We start from the raw sequence: 24,849 nt of genomic DNA on the forward strand, positions 1-24,849 counted from the left end.
ATGAATTGGACTAATCTCTCTGTGAGCTGTGTTGAAATGCTTTTGCCAATAGATACGGGGAGTGAGAATGTCCAAGACACAGATTTTTAAATCCCCAATTCTGTCCCAGACTAGCCCTTTTGCCCCTGGTGGATGCTTAGAAAATGTGTGCACAATCCAGATAAGCTAGATACAAGGACACTATTATTAATTTGGGCATTGACCCCAGTTACCAACGTGGAACTCCAGTGATGTGGGCTGGAGCGTATAGAAGACTCTTTTGTCTGGGTTTATTAGGGCTAAGTAGCCTGGAACTAATACACGCTGAAAGTCTTGTTTTTCTACTTTTCTGGAATTACAAACCTGATCTTACTCTCAAATTCAAGGCAAGTCCAATGCAGGTTTTGTCCTTCCCAGAGGATAACAAAGGCAAAGCCAAAAGAGCGTAAGATTTGGTCCCAGTGCCTAGAGTTCAGCCTCTCCACGCTACCCAAGTCAGGCCTTTGCAGTGATTCAGAGCTTCCCCCCAAGATAGCTGCATCTAAGCCCCACTGAAAGACCGACTATAAGGAGAGGAACCAGCGCCAGCTTCATGGGCTTGTGATCTGTGTAGTTGTCCTGTACTCAGAAGAACTTCACACACTTGGTTTAATATACTGCAGTCCTCTGTTGAAGTTGTTAATAACTCGAACAAAAGGCTTGTATTTTCATTCTGCTCTGGGCCTTGCGTATTTTACAGCTGATGCTGAGAAGGACAGAAACGAAGGAAGCCAGAGTAGCTTACAAGTGGGCGCACCTAGGCCACAAGGTGCCACACCTTTTAATGTCTTTAAACAAATGTCATCTCTTGACACACTAGCCAGGTACAAAATGCTAGAATTTGAGCAATCCATATGTAACACACTTTCTTCTTAGGAAGGGCAGCAAAGGTAGGGGACAGGTGAAAATGATGAAGAAGAACCATAGTGTTCCCACTACTAGAAGCCAGCGCTCAGCCCGCAGTCTTTGGAACTAGACCTCAGACGTGTTGATTTATCCAATACAGATCACTTTTCTGAAACATAAAATATTTTGATAGGTAAGGCATGAGAGAAATGCATGAAGGTGGTCAAAAGGTACAAACTTCCAGTTATAAAACAAATAATTCCTGGAATGTAATGTACAGTCTGGTGACCATAGTTAATACTACTGTATTGCATGTTTGAAAGTTGCTAAGAGAATAGATCTTTAAAGTCCTCATCACAAGAGAAAAAAACTGTAACTGTATGTGGTGATGGATGTTAACTAGACTTATCGTGGTGATCATTTCACAATATACAAATATATTAAATCATTATGTTGTACACCTGAAACTAATATATTGTTAAATGTCAATTATATCTCAAATATATATGTGTGTGTGTGTGTGTGTGTGTGTGTGTGTGTGTGTGTGTGTGTATTTGAAATTGGTTGTTCTCCAAGGGTGAATATTAACTCCTTGGATGAATTGGCTTTGCTGTTTTTAAAAAATATATTCTGTTTTTAATTTATTCAACCATTTGCTATATGAAGCCTGCAGAGCACTTTGCTAGGTTCAAGAGAAAATACAGCATTCTATCAGTCATTGAAGGTTGACTTAAAATATAGTTAAGTACAGAATGCTGCATCTCCTAGTAGAATAGTGTTCTGTTAAAGCCAGATATTGGAACATGTTATTCATGTTTAAAATCCTTCAATCTATTCTCATTGTAGAAAGTTGAATAAAAATGAAATTCCTGAATAAGGTCCACTCATATTTAGCTCTTGGTATAAATATCACTTGCTAAGAGAAGCCTTCCTTGTCTTTCCAAATCAAATCAGGACTCTTGATGTGCTCTCTTAGGGCATCTGTTGTTCAACATAATATTTTTCATAATTAAAAAAATTATTTTTATTGAAGCATGGTTGATTTTCAATGTTGTATTAGTTTCAGGTGTACAGCAGTGATTGTTATACATATACATATATCTATTCATTTTCAGATTCTTTTCCCATATAGATTATTACAAAATATTGAGTATAGTTCCCTGTGCTATGCAGTAGGTCCTTGTTGTTTATCTATTTTATATATAGTAGTGTGTATATATTACTCCCAAATTCCTACTTTATCCCTCCCCCCCACCTTTCCCCTTTGGTAACCATAGTTTGTTTATTATATCTGTGAGTCTGTTTCTGTTTTGTAAATAAGTTCATTTGTATCATTTTTTTAGATTCCTCATATAAGTGATATCATATGATATTTGTCTTTCTCTGTCTGACTGACTTCACTTAGTGTGATAATCTCTAATTCCATCCATGTTGCCGCAAATGGCATTATTTTGTTCTCTTTTATGGCTGAGTAATATTCCGTTGTATATATGTACCACATCTTCTTTATCCATTCATCTGTCAATGGACATTTAGATTGCTTCCAAGTCTTGGCTACTGTGAATAGTGCTACGATGAACACAGGAGTGCATGTATCTTTTTGAATTATGGTTTCCTCTGGTTATACGCCCAGGAGTGGGATGGTAGGATCATATTGTAGCTCTATTTTTAGTTTTTAAAGGAATCTCCATACTGTTCTCCGTACTGGCTGTACCAATTTACATTCCCACCAACAGTGTGGAAGGGTTGTCATCTCTCCACACCCTCTCCAGTAGTTGTTATTTGCAGGCTTTTTGATGATGGCCATTCTGACTGATGTAAGGTGACATTGCAGATTTTGTATACTTTGTTATTTGATGTTTCCCTCCCATATTAAGTTGTAAACTTCTTAAGGGACAGAGCACAAACTTCTCTTACTCTCCAGTGTATGCCAAGTACTTAGCATGGTTCCTAAGCACATAGTAAATGTCCCATAAATATATATTGGATTAAAAAAAAAAGCATGGAAGTGCATACTCTGTTTTTAAAGTGGCATCAAGTACAGAGACCCTGAGACGTGAACAAATGTGGCACGTCTGAGGACCAGAAAGAAGGACCGGTATGCCTGGGACACAGGGAAGCATGGCTTAGGGGAAAGAGGAAAGAAGTGAAGTTTATGAGGGACCCAGGAACCTTGCAGACTAGAGTAAGAAATCAAATGTGATGGGAAACCATCAGAAAGGTTTAAGTTGTTGAGATGTATACTGAAGATGATGTATGTATTATGACACCATAATATTTTAGAACTTAAAATTAAGTCTGAAGCATAAAACTTAATACAACATCATCTAGAGTAGAGGTGGGCAAACATTTCTATAAAGAGCTGGATAGTAAATATTATAAGCTTCTCAAAGCATACAGTCTCTGTCACAGCTACTCAAAAATCTCATGATCGTGTGAGAGTAGCCATAGACAATACTTTTTTTCTGCGGAGCACAGGCTCCAGATGCGCAGGCTCAGCGGCCATGGGTCACGGGCCCAGCCGCTCAGCGGCATGTGGGATCCTCCCGGACCGGGGCACGAACCCGCGTCCCCTGCATCAGCAGGCGGGCTCCCAACCACTGCACCACCAGGGAAGCCCCATAGGCAATACTTTAGAAAAAATAGCTATTGCTGTGTTCCAGCAAATCTTTTTTTTTTTAAATTTTATTGGAGTATAGTTGATTTACAACTATAAATTGTAGTCAGTTATACATACACATATCTTTATTTAGAAAAAGAAGCAGTAGGTCAGATTTGGCCCATCAGCCTTGGTGTGCTGATCTCTGATTTAACAGAACTTGGGAGCATGTGCAACTCTGTCACACGCGATGCCTATTAAAAATGCAGATTCTTGTGCCTTCCTCCAAACACACTGAACCTAAATCTCTAGGTTTGAAGTCTGAGAGTCTAACAAGTTGTCCTAGAGAATTTTATGCATGATTAAATTAAGAACCATTGGTCTAGAAACCCAGTCCATTCCCCTGGGAGCATTTCTAGAGTACTGAAAAATGTAACCGACTGACCTATGGTAGCACATGGGGGTGGATTCTCACGGTAGAAGGAGTAATGTTTGGGATGTTCTGTATTCCGTTCAGGGCACAAGGCAGGTTGTAAGAACTGGCCAATACATCAGAATGGAGCGTTTCAGGAGACTGTCAGGCAGGGCATATGGTTAGTAGCAAGGCAGAAAGCTCTGCTTAGATAAGGCTTCAGAGATCAGCCCTTCCTTTGAGTTCCCCGGTTTTAATTATTGATGCTAAAAATACTTTTCCCTTAATTGTTTTGTGAAATTAACTTAAATAAAGAATAAAGCGGTTCCATACATGCACAGGCAAACATTACACTCTTTTCACATAAACACTGGGATGATTCCTCAGAATGTTCCTTTTCAAACGTGGGCTGCAAAATAACACCCAGAGAATGTATTTCCAGCCACACAATACTGTGACAGGAAGCAGACAGCACACGAGAGCCTGTTATGCTTTATAGATTGCAATGATTATATTGTGGGAGCAGTTGATGCATTTGCTGGTGTTCATTCTGTTTCGCATTTGCATTTAAATTCCTGTGGAACAAAGATAAGATAAAGAGGAAAACAAATGATGCTTATTTGTTGTTGTATTGAACTCCTATTATAAGTGTTGCTTTAAAAGTGGGTGAAGCTTGGCAAGGAAGCATTCCACGTGTTCTTTACAAAACATCAGATACACATTCAATCATCAACTAGAAATATGCAGGCGGACATATCCCTAGGGCTTTAATAAAATCATAAATCAATAAGGCACAACCCACAGTGTGGCTGAATACAAGGAGAAAATGAAATCCTCAGTACTCTCTTTGACACATTTATCCACATTTTATTGTTACATAAGAAATGTAGAACTGCATTTGAGTATTGAGACTGTATCCTTTTTATTTCAGGCATTTTTTTTTTAAAGCATGGCTTGTTATTCACGTTTCCTCTTTCAAATAATCTGGGCATCCGCAGCGTGATCCTTGGATGAATTTATGCAGATCAGTTCTACATCCAGGGTAATTCTTTCTGCTCCTCTAAGCTCTCTATTTTGTTGCGATCCAAGGAAAAAAATCTTTTTGTAGAGTTCAATTGTGCATTCCAGGAAGTGGATGTTGGATTCCTCTATCTATGCAAGAAACACACCTGCCTCCCCACATGATGTGTTTGCCGTAATGAAACCCAGAAGAGTGAGAAAGTGCCGCCTCTTTCTCCCAAGTTGCCAAGTGGCGTACCGATGCTCTGATGATTTAAAGCATCGTTTTAAACACCACACTCATTTCTATAGATACACCCGAAATCAGATAAAAATCAATAATTCAGTGACAACAGTTAATTTTATGATGTATCTGAACTCATAACACAGTTTTCTCTGACTTTACTTATTCTTTGCAATACATTTCTCGAAGGAATGACATTAGTCAAACTCTTTTCTGGATGTTGGCAGTGAGAGTCTGGAAACACTCCTCAAAAGTGGGGTCTGAAGAATACTCTTAATAAGAACTATTCCACAAAAATTAAATCTGGTTGTCAAGTTAGAATTATTAAATCTGGTTGTCAAGTTAGAATTATGACTAAGAACCAATCTGGTTGTCAAGTTAGAATTATGACTAAGAACCACCGCTTCACTTAGCTCCTTCACTTAGCTCCATATTAAAGGTTCTGAGAAGTCCAGCAGGAAAGACATGTATGAAGATTTGTTTGCCCAGACTTTTTGTTCAGAGAAAAAAAATTTTCTTTTTGAAATCTAACACCTGGCATTGGAACATGTTTTCTTGGGAACACACATACCAAAACTGTGGTCTAAGTGTTAACTGGTAACTAGCAGTAAATACAGTCTCCTGTTTTCATTTCACTTTTTATGGCCCCTAATGCATGTTTTTAATATATAGTTTGGGCATATTCATTTATATGTCATTCATTCAGCAAGTATTTGAGGAACTTTTCTGTGCCAGGGACTGTTGGGTGCTGGGGACACATCAGTTCAAAAGCATATTTTCATTTAGTCTTCAAAATATATTACTTAGTCGCTAATATAAATAGCAAATTAGATTAAAAATCAAAGTATTGCAACACATCAAATACATACTATTTAAGACTCTTAAGGCAGGTAGTCAGGAAAACTGCAAAATAATAGATATTTTTCCTTATGTGTCATTAGGGTACCTTGAAGTGAGCAGGTACCTTATTTATTGTTGTGACTCTCCCTGGAATACAACGATGCATTTGAATAACTCACAGTTATGAGATTTAGAATCAGAAGCAAAGAAATTCAGAAGGATTAATTTTAGCTTCTTGCTTTAGCTGAATTTCTATGATCTAAATCAGTCCCTTCAAATGTTTTGAAAATCAGATCATAAACAAAATTTTATAAGCTGCCTCTTTTAGAATGTGGACTTAGAATGGCACAAATCTGACCCATTTTTTCAAATGTAAGGCAAGTTGGGTTAGAAAATCTATTTTTAGAAATAGTAAACAATTTTAAAGTTCGTAGAAGCTACAAGCCATAGATTTAGATAATAACACATGGAGAAAAGTAATTCTAATTCTCATTCTTATGTAGCGTACGTCACTTCAGCCATGTCACTAGAGCTGAAAGGGGTTGCCAAGTTAATTTAGTCAAGTGGTTTTCACAAACTATACATCTTTTTAATCATGACTTTCATTTGCTGGTTGGAAGACTCAGTTCAATCTGGCTTAAGTAAATAAGAACAACAACAACAATAATGAAATGAATAAAGACCAAAAACGTAGTCTAGGAGATGTCTCACTTCATCTCAGAGTGCAGGGGTATCATTTGCTCAGGCTTGACAGATTCAGTGGTGCAGACCATGTCACTGGGACCTTGTATGTGTCTCTCTCTTTTTCAGGTTTGGCATGGATCTCAGACAGGACCCTCCACCTGCTGGTTCCCAGCAGTTGCAGGCTTACAAAATTCCTCCAACTAGAAAACCCAACACAAAGAACAATCTCTTTCTTTCTTTCTTTCTTTTTTATAAATTTATTTTATTATTTATCTTTCGCTTCATTGGGTCTTCGTTGCTGCGCGTGGCTTTCTCTAGTTGCGGCGAGCGGGGGCCACTCTTTGTTGCGGTGCGCGGGCTTCTCTTGTTGCGGTGGCTTCTCTTGTTGTGGAGCACGGGCTCTAGGCATGCGGGCTTCAGTAGTTGTGGCTCGCGGGCTCTAGAGCGCAGGCTCAGTAGTTGTGGCACACGGGCTTAGTTGCTCCGTGGCATGTGGGATCTTCCTGGACCAGGGCTCGAACCTGGGTCCCCTGCATTGGCAGGTGGATTCTTAACCACTGCGCCACCAGGGAAGTCCCAGAACAATCTCTTTCTTAATGATTCTCAGAATTGATACTCATTAGGCTCTCCTGACTCAGATGCTTATGCTGCAACCAATCACAGTGATGAAAAGAATAGAGTGACCTGCTTGGCCAGGCTTGGAAGATGTTTTTATTCCTGGAGTTGGCACAGACCAATAGTGAATGATATGGAGTGGGGTAGATGTGGTTTCCCCAGAGGAAATTGAGGTACAGGTACCAAAAGAAGGGGGAATTGATGCAGCGCAGGCAAAATCAATAGGTGTCCATTATGTTGTTTTCAAGTGAACATGTACCTAGAATCCTGAGGTGTAAAATAAAGAAAAAGAGGAAATTTCTCATTAGACGGTCCTTGGGGAGAGGGGAAGGGACCCAGAGACCTGCTCATTCAGCCTCTCCTCTCAGCTCTTGAGGGAGCTGACCATCTGTCCTGATTTTTCTGGGATAATCCTGATCTGTGTCTGTTGTCCAGGGTAATTATTAACAGCACCCCTTTTACTCTCAAAAGTGTTCTGGTTTGCTTAATAAAATTTGGGGTTGCTAGATCTTGGGGAATCTCTGAGATCTATTTTTGTCCATCAAACACAATTGGAAATCTCTTGATCTACACCACCGCATTCATTTTGATAAATATTTCTGTGTTTCACCTGAATAATATGCAGATCTTGGGACATTTTATCTCTAATCATCCTCTCCCATTTTACTTCTTTCCCAAAGTTAAACTTCATTGTTGTAAGTTACTCTACACAAACATTAATTGTATAATTATATAATTTATACAATTAATGTTTGTGTAGAGTTACCCACCTTTAACAGATTCTATGTTTATTATTGCTTCTTCAACCTCAATCTTTCTCCTGAGATAAATTGTCATCTTCCTGAACTAATCCTTTGGAACCTTTCTACTCAAAGTGTGGTCCACAGACCAGAATCATCAACGTCATCTGGGAGCTTGTTAGAAATGCAGAATTTGGGGCCCACTGAATCAGATTCTGTAGTTTAACAAGATCCCCAGATAATCTGAATATATATTAAAGTTGGAAAACCCCTATTTTAGGACAGAGATTGGACTGGCTGCCCATTAGAATCTCCTAGGTGGCCTTAAAACTTAAGTACGTATGTGTGTGTGTGTGTGTGTGTGTGTGTATTTATATATATATATATATATATATATATATATATATATATATATATATATATATATGTAGAGATACATATATAGATGCCAGGCCCTTCCTCAGACCAACTAAGTTAGAATCTCTGGGCATGGGGCCAGAAGCTACTCTAGAAGTTCCTTTATTTAGGATCATTTGGTAACAAATTCTCGTTTTCTGTTTGTCTGAAAAGTATCTGCTATTCACATTGAATAATAGTTTAGTCAGTTCTGCAATGCTAGGTTGACATTTATTTTCCCTCAGTGATTTAAAGATTTAGAAGATTTTCACTCTTTTCTGGCTTTAATTGCTGTTGCTGGAAATTTTCTTGAGAGTAGTTTTTCCTTTGTAGGCAGTCTGAGTTACTAACTTTTCACTGTCATCAAGACCTTCTGGTTTTCGATGTTGTGCAAGTTTACGGCATTGTGGCCAGGTGTACATTTCTTGTCACATTTAGAATTTGTTGTGTTTTCTCAATCTGAGGATACAGGTTTTTCATCACTTTTGAAAAATTCTTAGCCATGTTATTATCCCACATTCTATTCATTCCTTTTTTTCCTGGAAACTATGTTAGACTCATGCATAACATTTTCATTTTATCTTCCTAAGCGTTTCTTATTCTCTCAAATTTTAATCTTCTTGTCTCTCTCTTCAGCACTCTGGATAACTTCTTGGTATCTTCCCATCTAATATGTGACTCATACACATTGGGCTTTTATTTACATGCTTTTATTTTTTTCAGTGTTTAAATTTCTATTTAGCATATTTTATTTCAGGAGTTCTTTTTATAACCCGACCAGTCTTTCTTCAATTGTGTCTTTCTCCTTGCTCATTACTTCAGTTCTTTAAAAAGATATTTAAACATAGTTATGTTACAATCTGAATCTCATAATTCCAATATCTACGGGTTTCTTCCTGTTGTTTCTGCTGATTACTCCTCACGAACACCTGTTTCCTTGTTTGTTTTGCAGTTTTGGAGAGTGAGCTTATGTTATCTGGAATTTATCTGTGGATATTTTGTGAGGCCTGAGTTGAGGCTGCATTCCATCTTTGTAGAGAAATATGTGTTGGCTTCTGCCACGTTCTCTAAAATACAACTGGGTCAAGACTATGATTTCTTGTCTTGGGGTTTCCTGATATATGCTGGTTATGTAAATGTTGAATCACAAATTTGCCTGAGGGCAGGCCTGTGGTGATACATTTTTCAGAAGGTCCTTTTTTCCATCTAGAATTCATCATTAGAACTCCACAGATTCCCTGGTCTGTCTCTTTGCTGACTGGTGAATTTTTTTTTATTCCATCCTTTCTTTGAGGGGCAGCACCCCAGCTTCAAGTCATTCACACTGTTAATGAGTAAAGTGCGGCTCAGAGTTTGACTTTGCTCGGGCTCACCCAACACCTGGGAGGCAGAGATGAAAAAAAGGACCCAGATCTTCTCATAGACCAGTCATTTTCTCTCCAACAAAACAAGCTACAAAAATAGTATAGTGCCTTCTTCTAATAAGAATGGCTTCACCCTTGCCTCCAGTTGAACAAGGAACAGCAAGATTCAGTTATTCCTCCTGGCTAAGTTTGACAAATTATAGAAATAGGTTACTTAGATATATTTTAAGAATCATAAGAACATAAAAAAGTCACATGGGATAAGAATTATAGCCCACACTATTCAGTGTTTTGTCTTTTATAGTAGCGCCAAGGGACATTGGTGTGACATGATGAGAGTTGCCCTTCATGAGGTTCCTCAAAGGGGGCATCCCTAACTGGGGAAGATCTATCATCCAAGAATTTCTCTAAACCCTTCTTGAACTCTCATTATAGTTTTGGTTTGTACAACCTTCAGGCATGGCTTTATATATATATATATATATATTTTTTTTTATATATATATATATATAAAATATATATATATATATATGGAATTGATCTTATACTAGTCAGGACATGGGCTAAGTAACCCTGAGGTCCTTTTAAAATATGATTTTAAGTATCATAAATCTTGTTGTATAAGTAGACTCTGCAAGTGGAAGGCACATAGTAGAGTGGTGTGGAACACAGACTGTGAGGTGACAGCCTGTGTTCAAATACAGGCTTTATGCTTGTGTCCTAGCTATGTGACCTTGAGCAAAATCTTTCACTCTTCAGAACTTTTGTTTCCTTTCCTGGACATGTGGTTTTCCCCAAAGGAAATTGAGGTACAGGTACCAAAAGAAGGGGGAATTGATGCAGCGCAGGCAAAATCAGTAGGTGTCCATTATGTTGTTTTCAAGTGAACATGTACATAGAATCATGAGGTGTAAAATAAAGAAAAAGAGGAAATTTCTCATTAGACGGTCCGGAAATGGGCAATGATTTTAGGGTTATCATAGGTTATTGTAAAAAAAGGAATAAGATAATGCATGTAAAATTACATAGTACAAGAATTAAAGTAAGCAGTGAAATGAAACTATTCTTAGTAGGACCATTATGAATATTTTTATTATTACTAATAGTATTATTTATTTTTTATTATAATATTATAAATAAATATTATTTATTTATGAATATCTGCATCAGGTCACCAACATCACACAAAAATGTGCATGTGACCCCATCTCGTTTATTTTAAAACATTTGGATGGTGAGGGGCGGAATAGCATATGAGAAGGATAAAGTTGATACTTATACCTTCCAACTATTTAGAGTTTTTGAGTACCAGTGCGTACCAAATAATTCACCGACTTTTCAGGAAACAATCATTAAAATATCTTTGCATGTGCAGTTGTAGGAGTCCTGCATTTTGAAGAAGAGAGAGAGAAACTAACAGATAAACAAGGTCACTTGCGGTTCCATTCTGGATTTTACCCTTATATAAATCGACTCTGATATTGGGTCATCGGGTTCCCTCAATTATCTTTTTTTAATTAATTTTTATTGGACTGTGGTTGCTTTACAATGTTGTGTTAGCCTCCACCGCACAACAAAATGAATCAGCCATACACATACAGATATCCCCTCCCTTTTGGACTTCCCTCCCATGTTATTTTTGCCCAAAAAACAAAGCAAAAGCTTGTGGCATGTAATAGCTCTAATGTTAATAAAAATTGAATGGTCTTCCCTGGAAAGTGGCCTCTCCACTCTTTCTTAAATGTCTCAGTCTGCCCCGACATTTACTTTGCACTAGTGACAACACTCAATTTTCATTGACATTATCTTCCCAATACAATCAGATCAAAAATTGCCAACATCATTCTCATTCCTCTCCTGCAAGCAGATAATACAGGATAGGGTCTGGCTGATAACTTCCACTTCAGTAAGCTCTGATTCCACTACTTGGAATGCTCTGTGTGGTTTTCCCTTGGACTAGAGTCAGAGGTATTCATGTAAAACAGGTGATTCCCATCAGCAGAGATGCACGTGACATTTGCCTTTAATTGGACTTCCCTCCTGCTGGGTGCAGAGACTCTGTAGGTCCCTGAGGGTGACTTGTACCAACTGGAGCCTGTATCAACAGGGACCTTCCCAGGTCCCACATGTTTATCCTTCCCCCAAAGGGCTTGTGCTCATATCTGTAGGTTGGAAGGAATTGCAGTGAAATTTCTAAGAAATGGTTGTGAGCATATAGGATGTTCTAACTCAGTTCACAGAAGCGTTGCCCATGTTTTGTGACACTTTCAACTCCAAACTAAATCGACTCAGGGTTGCTCACAAAAATCAGGAATTGTTCTTCAAACCCTTATCATATGAGTGATCTTTTGCAGGTGACTTAAGTTCTCCAAGCCTCACTTGCCTCATCTGTAAAATGGAAATAAATATTAATATTTTTTAAGAATTATTTGAGATTTCAGTGAGATAGTTCAAGTACAGGACTTCAAGGGCCTGGCACATTTTATATAACATGTATATATATTCATAATATTTAATGTTAATGCTAATGTTGGCCTACAGTTGTTCTTTTTTTTTTTTTCCACAAATGGTCGGAGATTTCTGTTCCTCAGTTTGTATCTGGAAAACAAAGCGGGCAATTAAAGACATTATTTTAAATGTAGTCTAAATTCTACTTGTACTTGATATGCCCAGATGTTTGAGGGGAAAAAAAACACCTTGAATTATCAGGATAATTTCTCAATTTGGGGCAGGACAAATGTCATATGTTGAGTTTTCTTTTATATGTTTAGGGTAGCCAACCATCTGGGTTTGCCTGAGACTGAAGGAGTTTCTGGGATGCTGCATTTTCAGTGTGAAAACCAGGACAGTGCCAAGCAAACTGGATGAGTTCGTCACCTTACACATTATAGCTCCTGGTAAACACTGTAAAGCACTCAAATCTGATGAGCTTTTAAGCAATACATAGGTCTTGTGGAAATTTTTAAAATCCTTCGGTGAAGAAAGTGTTGAGGGAAGCGAAGGGGGAGGAGGGATATATCCTTAGAGCTGCTTTCAGCCTCAAAAACTAATCAATGCTAAACTAAAATAAAAGTCCTTCAAGTCTGGAGATAGATGGTTTCTGGATTGGGTTAGTAGTTCGACAGTGTCTTTGAGGACTGGAGAACCTTAGTATTGGCTTTGGCCATGTTCACCCTTAGAGTCCCTTTCGGCTTCATCCTCAAGCATCTCACTCTCCCTTTACTGCGTCTAAACCCAGAAGGACAAACGGGGGAGGAGAGAAAGAGGCATCTCTCTTTTTTCATCAGGGAGTAAAATCACTTTCTGAGTCTGACCCAGACTATTTTCCTTTGTTTCCCTAGCCAGAGCTGGGTCATCTGCCCACCCATTAATCAATCAAGCAAATTCTTGGAATTACTAGACAATTAGACAAAGCAGAGTTCATCCTCTGGGCTGAGGAAGGGGCCAACCTTTGCTAATAAGCACCTTTTAACACGAACAAAAATAGGATCTGGTTAGGAAAGAAGGAGGGAGATTGGAGAAAGAACTAATGGCTAAGGAGGAGGCAGACAACAGAATCTACCATGGGCAGGGAAAAGGGGGCAGTCTAACTCTCTAAAATCCACTCCTGTTCTTTAGTCAGTCACTTATCACACTGATGTGAGTGCTTCTAGCTATTGATTTCCCAGGGACCTGAGTATAATAGGAATATGGCAGATGGATCACCATTTATTGGTCAGTGTAGGTCATAAGGCCCAGGGAATTCATATGAAACGTCTGCCTGTCTCAGTTTCTCTCTATCTGCCACTTAAGATATGGCCAGCAGCTTTCTAAACTGGAAGAGGAATCTAACCAAAGAAAACAATAAGGAACTCTCCATTCTGAAGTTTATTTCTTGCCTGCAAATCAAATAAAATATTGATCTTTCATCTCAAGAGAAAGTCTTTCATTGGAACTTTGATGCCCCAATTCTCGTAACAAAGTCCCCACCAAAGAAAATGTGATCTGGTTTTCTCACCTTTGAAAATCTTTCTCAATTCCCTGAGTCACTCCCTCTCTGTGAGCTGAATGATTATACTCTTCCCTCCTTCCTGGGGCTGCTTTGTTTATTTAAGGATGAGGGTTCAAGGTCATTGAAGCCAATCTTCCTCGGCTCCACCAAGACACAAGAGCTCCTGTGTAAGTGACCAGACCCTTGTTTATCAGAGACTTGCCTTGCGCTATCAAGGTTTGTTATCTCATTTATACCCTTTATGTCTCTTATGAGGGTGTTATAAGTTTTCCTTAACTAACGATTATGGTATTTTAATACATTTTAGAAACGTTCCACAAATGTTAAGTGCTGTTACTCTTTGGGTCATTCCCTATTTGCATTAATACGACTTCGAGCGTCATCCATGCACTCTAATGGGAGGATGGATCCCTTACACATTTCCTGGCTTCTTAGGAACAAAAAGATGGCAGTGCAAAGTGAGGTTTAATTTTCCTTTTTGCTTTTAGATGATTCTTAAAACCTTTCTAAGAGACCTTGAGTGATAATGATCTGGAAAACAGTAACTTCTGATAGTAAAGGTCTAATGTATAAAATATTTGATTAGGAGCTAAAGAATAAATCAGCAGTCATATGGCCCTGCCTTTTAACTGGGCATATATTTAACACAGCCACAGGCTGCTCCTTTCATTTGGAATTTCCAAACTGAATTTAGGAAAAAAAATAGTGAAAGTATATCCAGGAAATCCAGTATGATTTTGGTGGGATTCTACCTGCCATGGTTCCAGCGTTTTCACAGATACTATGGTGCGTGGCTCTATACTTGTCTCTAGCTGTTTGTGGTTTCTATTTATGTTCAGATGCATGATGGATAATCTGTTTAGATGTGAGGAAAGAGTTATCTACTTTAAAGTTATACTCTTTGTACATTGTGGAGAAAGTCCTGAATAAGAAATAAGAAATTAGAAAATCTTCATTTAATTGGTTTGGTGAATCTAGCTTTCAGTCAAAAGAAATATGTGAATATCTTTTGCCCAAGACAAACAACACATAAAGAAAGAAACATATCAGACTGATTTGTTCTATCCCCTGAAGACAGGAAGGTGGAGGAAGCGTAAAGAAAATGAAAGACACGAATGCCTATTAGACGGCACAAAGGATTGGTTTAAACAAAGCTTTCAACATCCTACTCACAGATATTCTAGAGTGTGATTTTTTTTTTTTTTCTGATAAGCCACCCTCAGCTGCTGCATCTCATTCCTTTAAAGGGCAGTCATGCATCACACCTACTGAGCTTTTCCACCTGTGACTCCAAATAGGAGGAAAGTCAGCTTCATACTGGTTGTACTTTGTTGGGAGTAGAGGGCAGGGTGGCAGATGGGGGAGTGAGTGCCTGTAATTAACATAATGGTTTAAAATATAGCTTTCAAGAGATGAACATCCTTAGACAAACCAGTGATTGTAGGTCATGGGCTGTGCTTTCCTTGCTAATAATTGCAAAATCCATTGCTGTCCCCTTTGAGTTTTTTTTTTAATAAAAGACTATTAAAACTGAATAAAAGCATAATAAGTAGATTAGTTAGAACAATAGTCCTCATGAGAATGTTTTGATTCTGAGTACAGCTGCTAAAGATAACCCTAAATGCAATCAGGTTTAGCTCCCTGCCTGTATGAAAGGAAGGTAATACCCTCTGAGATTTTGCCAACAGATGACATTATTTCTCAAGTGTCTCTTTCTACATTTAAATTATTCTTTCCTCTGGGCACTGGCAACAAAATCTTTGTTAAGAATCACCAGAGAAACAGAGCTCAGAATAAATGCTCAGTGGAAAATTATTTTTGAGAATTTGGTTTTAGATATTTCATATCATAAGGATGGATAGCAGTGCATCCAAGAGGGAGTGCTCTGTGATCCTTCTCTGTCCTCTTTGTAATTTTAAGGATCAAAACGCCCAAGGTGGCCAGAGATAAGGACACAGGGAGCAGTGCGATTTTACTAAACATATACACATTGTAAAGGGTAGTGTGATCCAGTGTCAGTGATGGTGTGTCCACATTCTGTTCTCTGTTTCACTTTATTAATTGCATTCCCTTTGGTCAGATGTATTCATATCCTCTTCCTGTCTCTCTCTCTCTCTCTCACACACACACATTCCCCAATTTTCTTTGTATACTAAAAGACCTGAATAACCCTCAGAAAAAATCCATTCATTGAATTGATCATTCAAATGGTCATGGATTACTACTCAGGTCAGTTCTTCAAATAAGGTCCCACAGTCAGTACTGATATTCTTTGCAATCTCCTGCAGCATGCCCATTCATAGAGAGGCTGCCTTCCAGTTTCTATCTATATCTCCACGCTTCCACTTCTTCCTTGAAAGGTATCTTCTTTCATAGCTTCCTATGTCAGATACCTCTACACATGCTTTTCTCCATCGCCGGCTGGGCAACTCTGTCATGTTGCCAAGAAGCCCTTGGTTGGTCCTTGGGTTTTACCATCTTTCATTGCCGTGTTCCCTTTCCTGTTCTTCCCTACTCCTTTGTTGCCTCCCAAACCACTGCATTCACTCAGAACTTTAGTCTCTGTTTGGATAGGAGAGACTGTGAAACTTAGCACTGTCTCAAGTTTGTAAGTTTATGAAGTTCTCTGTCACCAAACTAAGTAACGAGACTCTTTCATTTGTCTGTCCACCCTCATCCAAGTATGACTATAAATGTAGAATCTTGTAATAGTTTTCCTTGCCTTCCACCTTTGAATTAAGTCTTTAGCCTCATGGTTGCCAAAGTGTAGGGAGTATAGATACAAGACATCATCAACTTAATTTGGTCTCACACACACATATCCCACCCCGTAGTTCTATAGTTCTGTAGGGGTGACTGGTAGATATTTGCTTTGTAAAGATAACGTGAATCAAAATGAAATTTATTTTGAGACTGTTTTATTATTTCATAATAGCTTTGAAATGATTGGAGAGGCATTTGAAAACCCATAAGCCAAAGAGTAAGCTTGTGTTTATTGAACATAATCATAAAACTGATTAGGAATCAGTCACTCCCTCTATTATTTTATGAAGAGGGAATTTTACAATCCAATGTTTTGACAATTTTTTTCCAAGCCCAGCTAAAGTCAGAGTCATCTGGAGAGTTTTATAAAACTACACAGACCGGGTCCCATCTCAAGCCTACTCATCAGCAGCTTGGGTGACGCCCCAGGTGGGATATATTTTTTTAAGTTCCCCAAATGATTCTGACATCCAGCCAGGTTTAAGACCCATGGACATATTCTATTTCACGTTGAGATTTTATGTATGTCTGTATGAACACCGTGTGCATCCATTACATTTATAAATACCCATTTATCATCATATCATGTTAATTCCTTTAGAAAATCTATAATTATGTTATATATAAATAAAATCTATAGCTATAGACACACAAACCCAGAAATATTATAGGCAGAATGGCCACAAATATTTTTCTAAAAATTATTCACAACTCCTGAACTATACACTCTGCTCATAGGATAGAGTTTACCAACTCCCCTCCCTGAGAGTCGTGATAGTTCTCCTTTGTTGAGCTCACTCTCTGTGCCGTGTGTGCTGGGATAAATGTTTTTCATGCATTATTTCATCAGTCCTCCCAGCAAACCTGTGCTTGCATTTCTGCTCTCATGCAACATATACACTCTTTTAAAATCTTGTTATGTGCAAAATCATGCACTGAAAAAAAAAAAAAAGATGATTTACAGTAAATCTGGTTTGGGCCAGACCATTTAAAGCCTATACAACTTGGTAATCAAGCATCCACACAACAATTATAATCCCAAAGATGAAACACTAGCAGGATATTGTTAAATTTCTAATGTGTGTTTATACATATGTGTGCATATATGTATATATTTACCTTTAATTAAAGGTAAAACAATTAAAGAGTATGAAAGGTAAAGACTGCTGAGCTCTGGAAACAAGAGCGAAGTGCACAAACATCAGGGAGAACCATATGTCCTTCAAAGACATAACACAGCCAGAAAGAGCCATAATAAGAATGTGGAGTGAGTGGAAGTCATGCAGCGGGGGCGGGGGAGGGGAGGGTGGCTGCAGCATTATTGTCTGACTTGCTGCATTCAACTAGGTTCTCATTCCTAGTAATGCTGTCCTTCCCAACATAAAACATGAAGTTGTTGGGAAAAAGTAGGTATCAGCCATTGAAATCCTAAATTGCCCTGGCATTATTCCCTTATTTGCCAGTGGCCTATCAGCTTATGTATGACAACAAACACCTGTTGTAGAAGAATACACTGTTCTATTATTAGCCACATCTTACAGATGAGGACATTATAAGCTGTGGATACAGGCATTCTTGGAGAGGTAGTGTTTCCCTCACCCTGCCCTTCTCTTTCCTGCCCGGTATTTCTAGCATTGAGGACATGTAGAAGAAAGACTCATTTAGGAAGGGGTGTGATCTTTAGCAAAAATAAGGGTGTACGGGTTTTGTTATCCACTAGGCAGTTAGGTAGACATTGAAAAGGATACATTTTTAATACAATTATGGGGCTATAAGAAGGCTCTTTCTCTTCTGCTAAGATAACTTTTATCTCTACTGGGAGTTTATTGTGTGTTGCCTCATCATTTACCTTATTTGATGTTCACTGTGGCCCTATTAAAACTGTTAGGGGAGGTATCACTAACTCTGTATTGAAGATGGAATGACCAAAGCCCAGAGAAGCACCCTGTAAATTAGGAAGGGCTGAATCTTTGCTTTACTTTTTCCCCCAACCCTGATTCCAACATCTGTGGTACTCCACTGCTGAGAAACGAAGATAGACGTTTCACATTCTAATTAATAAAGCCCATAGCACTCTTTCCTGCAGACATAATACCGGGACTTAGTGTTGTTGAAATGATTTACTGTTACTGAGGACCAAGGTCTATGGTTTTAAACTGACTCTGTACTTGGACCTGCCTTGGTTCAGACAAGATGGATTGGTGGTTTGGAGTATGAGCTTTGAATTCAGGCAGATTTGGGCTTATATTCTAATTCTACTTTCTTAGTAAACTGGTTACTTAGCTTGTCTGGCCTCAGTTTCCTGATCTATAAAACGGGGACAGTAACTTTGCCCAGAGAGGGTTATTATAAAGAACAAATATAATACTTATGTTAAATCTATAGGCAGAGACAGAGTTAGTGTTTGATTAATAGTAACTATTATTGGGCTTCCCTGGTGGCGCAGTGGTTGAGAGTCCGCCTGCCGATGCAGGAGACACGGGTTCGTGCCCTGGTCCGGGAAGATCCCATATGCCGCAGAGCGGCTGGGCCCGTGAGCCATGGCCGCTGAGCCTGCGCATCCGGAGCCTGTGCTCCACGACGGAGAGGCCACAACAGTGAGAGGCCCGCGTACCGAAAAAAAAAAAAATAGTAACTGTTATTATTATTAGAATGTTCTTTTAGGAAATAGATTATAAAATCCAGACAGCACACTTACAAAAGAACTTAAAAATGAAAATCCACTTTAAGGTAGAGAACACTTCTATGTGTTCATGTGTGTATGTATAAATTATCAAACTAAAATCTGCCAAACTGTTTAAAATAAAATCTCAGTTCTATTGTATATACTGAATTTCCCAGAATCAACTGTATGTGTCTGTGCAGGCCACGTGCATGTCTATACCATTCATCATTTATAAACTCTATAATAAAAAATAAATGAAAAGAATTGAGAAAACTTCATATCAATGACAAAACCACAACAAGTAGCATTAATATTTCTTGCCCCCTTTGCATAAAAATATCTGAAATAGTTACACTATAAGGTGTATTCATCAAAGTTATGAGTTAGAGAATAGAAAACAATATGGGGAAAAAAATAGACTGTGACTATATCAGTAACAGAAGGGTCAACATAGCTGTGTTTATTGAACTTCTATGTTAGACTCTGAATTTCTCAGTATAAACATGAAGTTCATGGTACTTATGTAGTTCTTTTATTTGTTTGTTAATCAAAGTGGGTTTAGGGGGTGAGAGAAACTTAGAAGTTGCTCAAGAAGACAAATGTCTTCCAGGTTTTAAATGCCAAAATACATTATTTCATGCCCAGTTTGCTTTTTTTAAAATCAAGGATATCAATTGATGGCATGGGCAAAGTTCTCCATGGCCCTTCTTGATAACCAAGACCCAGGTGGTTTTTGCATGCACGTATCTGATGATATCCTTTGATCAAAGTCAATGACATAGCGTTAGAACCTCATTCAGTATGGATTCATTCCCCTCGACATAACACTGAGGTCTAAGCACCTGACCTTCTGGTAATCTGACTTCAGTTACTAGAGGGGTGAAGGGATCATGTATCCCACAAGCTTTCTGACCCATCATTCCTCCCAGCCGGGCTTTCAACAGAAGCTTGGAATCAAATAATCAAGTAGGCAGTGCTCTCTGGAAAAGGCTTGGCATGGTGATAGGCACCATTAGTTATTAAGAATAGGTCTGTATGATCTGAAAATCAAACCAGGAGCTAATACCTTTGGTTCCTAAATGAAAGTTTATCTTCAGAGACATGAAAACAGGCCTACACACAAGCATCTGTTTCTCTCAGAAGAGAACTTCAGACAGATTAGTGACTTGAGTACCCAAGAGTAAGAATAGTAGCGTGACAAATGATGTGGGCAGAAATACTTTAATGAGGCAAATTCCTGAAAACTAAGCCAAAAATTAAGCAAAATAAAGAAGAAAATGTGATGATTTGCCTAACTCTTATCACATAATAAAGGAAGCCATGTCAGTTTCTCAAGAGATACCAACAGACCTTCCCCACACCCCGAACCCAACACAATGACTGCAAGAGTTCGTACAAAGAACATGAGACAGTCATGTCTGTTATGACTTACGGCAGTGTCACCAGTGTGCAGATGCCTGTTATCATACAGCTATTTCTATATCTATATCTGTGAGTAGGACTCAGTAAAATAATTTAAATTGTATTTTATTATTTAATATCTTGCATGTTTGGGGTGAGGGGAAATGTCTACTTTTTAGTTTTCAGTATTGTTTCCATTTTTTGCAATGTGTGTATACTGCTTTAATAATGAGAAAAAATGAAGTTATTCTAGTTTTAATTAAAAGATGTTCCCAGTAACACTTTTTTTTGGCTCCCATGCCAAAACAAGTTTGCTCACTATTGATTGAAGGGGATGCTAGGTCTCATGATTGCCACTGGGGAAGCTCTCTGAAACAGAGATTGCCTCTACGAAGCCCCTGACATTTGTTCCTTCACCCAAGATGTGTTGAGCACCCACTATGTACAGTGTATTTCAAGTACTTGAGATTGCTAGCAAGAGTCTGATGCACGGGCTTCAGTGTAGCTTGTGAGGGCGTTCGAAGATAATATTGAATCATCAGAAAAAATCCAAGTCACAGTTCAAATACTGACTTCTAGGTTGGTGGTCTCAGAAAAGGGGTAAAGTTGAGAGATCCCAATTGAATCTGCAGCTTCTATTAAATTTGAACCCTAGAGACACTTTCCTGCAAATACCTTATTTTTTTTTGAGTGTAGAACAATTCATATTATGTACACCCTTCTACTGACCTGTCTCTTTGAACCCTGCAGGCACTTGACAACTAATGAATAAAATAATATTGTGTGCTCTTGGGGCTCTTGCAGACCCTTTTGTGTCTATAAGAGCTCTCATTTGTTTCCGACATACGGGAGAGGATACAACATGGAGAGAGGCTGCTTAGAATAACTGAGATAGCATGGTCTAAACCCCAGGGGCACTAATGACATTGCATCCACAGAGCCAAGTTAGAATGTTCTATAATGATGTCATTAGACTCCTGAAAAAGCTAACTTATTGCTGACTAGAATTTCTCTATTACATTCTCTTTAAAAGAGGAATAAACTCCAGGGTGTGTGGCTCTGCATGGTATTGACATTGAATGTCTGTGCCTCCAGTCACTCTGATAAAGCCATTTGACCTTCCTGCATGCAGTTTAGTCAACTCAGCTGCCCTTTTTATGGGGACAAATGAATTTCCAGGATTATGCAGGTCAGGTCACCTGGGGTCAAAAACTGATTATTCAGTCATTCCATCACCTTTGTTCTACCTTGGCATCTTTGAACATTTATTCTTCAGGTCCTCACCTTTGATTTGGTGTCCCCAAATGTTTATTCCTGTGAAAGTACATCTGCAACTCAAATACAGAGATGCATAGCTGATGCCTAGAACACATTTAAAACCATTCCCAGGGTGGCAGAGACCCAAAATGGACAGTCTAAACCATGTATTTGAAAGGCAGAATTGTAGTAGGGGAAAAAAATAAGGAGAAGAAACATAAAAAATTTGAGACCAGGACTTGCCTGGTGGTGCAGTGGTTAAGAATCCGTCTGCCAATGCAAGGGACATGGGTTCGAGCCCTGGTCCAGGAAGATCCCACATGCCGTGGAGTGACGAAGCCCGTGCACCACAACTACTGAGCCTGCGCTCTAGAGCCCGCGAGCCACAACTACTGAGGCCCGCGTGCCTAGAGCCCGTGCTCTGCAACAAGAGAAGCCACCGCAATGAGAAGCCCGCGCACCGCAACGAAGAGTAGCGCCCGCTCACCGTAACTAGAGGAAGCCCGTGCGCAGCAACAAAGACCCAAAGCAGCCAAAAATAAATAAATAAATTTAAAAAATTTAAAAAAAAAATTTGAGACCAAGTTTCTCCTGTTTATTAGCCATGTGACCTAGGGTGAGTTATATCACCTCTGTATGTCTCAACCTCCTGACCTGGAAAGTGGGGTCGTTAATAGAACTTCCCTCTTCAGGTGGATCAAGTGAGATAAATATGTGAAACACCTAATGAGAAATCAAGAATGGTAGCGGCATTGATGAATGTGAGTGCAGGAGTGACTCTACCTGGGATTTTACCAGAGGAGCATCAGTTAACAGAAATGTCATCTTCCTAAACCTAGAATTTAGATTGTATTTATGTACTAGCTGGTCACCTTGTCAACACTGAAGCTTTTATAAATGTCTGCCTATCAAAACCCTGCAATCTTTATGTTTCTGGGTTCTGTTAAAGCTCTAGCCCCAGAGAGCTCCAAATTTGCATCTCCCGCATTTGCATTCTCTATCTCTCTGGCTCACAAAACGAAGGCAAGAAAGTAAATCTTCAAGTTAGACACCCATTCTGTCAAACTGGTGTGCCGTCCAATGAATGGTGGGGACAAAAGAAACACATCACCGTGGTAATATGGAAGCGCTCTGAAAATACCAAGCAAGCCCAATGCCAATATGATATATGAGATTTTTTTAAAGTGACGTTGTAGTCTAATGAGATTGGCATGATTAATTAATGGCCTGTGCTTCTTTTGAATTGGGAAGATAAAGCATCGTGTTTCCTGTTGTTTGGTGTGACACACAAAGACTTTTGCGTACCTGCTGATATTTAAGTGACCCCGAGGATGTAGAATTTGACAGTCATTTGCTACACGAAGCTCACAAAAAGAGACAAAGGAACATAATGTTCAGACCACAGTGGTCCTATCTTTCCATTAACACTATTTGGCTTTCTAAAGTCATGTATATCCACTGTACATCTTTGTACCACGTAGTCGATCTGCTCCTCGGAGGGCCAGGCCTGGACGTTCAACCAATTGCTATTGCTTTGTCTGCGTCACCAGAACTGCCCACCTTTAATCAGGGGATCTCTGCAGTCATTTGAAGATGATTCATGTTTACAGAATCTTAGGATGTTTTTTTGACCACACAGTGTAAGGACTTCACGGGAGAGACTGTCTAGCTTCCCATATACAGTTGTTAAGGGGATAAAGATCCCAGGTCTGCTACTGAGAATTTGGTGATTTTGTTTCAGAGACTGTATCTTTCTATCAGTACAATGGGAAAATAATAGTTCCTGGCTCAAAGGGAGTAAGTGAGGTCTAGCACCTGTTCAATATTTGATAAACAGTAGGAGTTGTTAAGTCACAGAGTCACATTCTCACATAGAGAATAGAAGACAAACATAGAGAGTAGAAGACAAATATCCAGATAATACTTTTACAGGAAACTTTTCTTCCCTCTGTTTCCTGATGATCCTAGTAGTTGCACACTTCTTAGGTCACCTGGGTAATACAGAAATGTCAGAGATCAGTCTGGTTTTCAAAGCCTTTGGAGTATTTACTGACCCATGATGCTCAACAACAACCTGGAATAGGCAATGGGAAGTCTCAAGCACATTCAAGGAACTAGTTTTGAAAAAAATCCTGTCACCCAAACCTTCTATCGTTACAACAACTCACATCTGTTTACATCAACTCACATCTGTTTACATCACACTTTTATTCTATGCATCGTCAATTTTTCCAGAATATAGATGTTACAGATATCATCTATTCTATGAATCTTTGATTATAATTTTCTCATCTCTACTATCTTTAGTTCAAACTTCACCCTTTTTCTTTTTAATCCAGATTTTTCTCTCTTGAAATTAAATATATTTACGTCACCAACACCCTTCTTTACTCATTCTTCTCTACCCAGTCTAAATAATTACCCTATAAATCACCCCTCAAAAATAAAAAAAAATAGCAGGCATGGTTCCTGGTTTATTTTGGAATATGCAGCCTAGGTAAAAAAGGAAATAAGTATAAATATACTAATAAGTATAAGCATATCTATACTTTATACTTATTTCTAATGCCTGGTACTCAAGAGTACTTTGACAAATTAATAAGTGAACTTGAGAATATATACATATTCTCAATATATGTATATTCCATATACAAAGCAATATGGCAAGTGTAAACCTGTTTTCTCACACATTGAATATATACATTCATGTCTGCCCAGGAGGAGAGTAATCATGGTTGAGGGGTGTCAGTCAGGGAAGGCTTCCTGGAAACATGGCAAATGATTCAGTTTCGGAAGCTGAAAAGGGAACTTTGGGTTGACACATTTTATGCAGTGACCGCTCTCTGCAGCTTTCTTCTGCATCCATATCCCATAAATAATATGTTTTCAATAATCCACTGTATCCTTTGTTAAAACAATGCTTTGTGGAATTAAACATACATTTCCCTCCCTCCTGAAATGCCCTTGAGAAAGTTGAGATTATGCTAGGCTTTTATTGTGAATCTAATGCTTTTT

The sequence above is a fragment of the Stenella coeruleoalba genome, assembly GCF_951394435.1.
Source record: "Stenella coeruleoalba genome assembly, chromosome: 3".
Classification (NCBI taxonomy): Eukaryota; Metazoa; Chordata; class Mammalia; order Artiodactyla; family Delphinidae; genus Stenella; species Stenella coeruleoalba.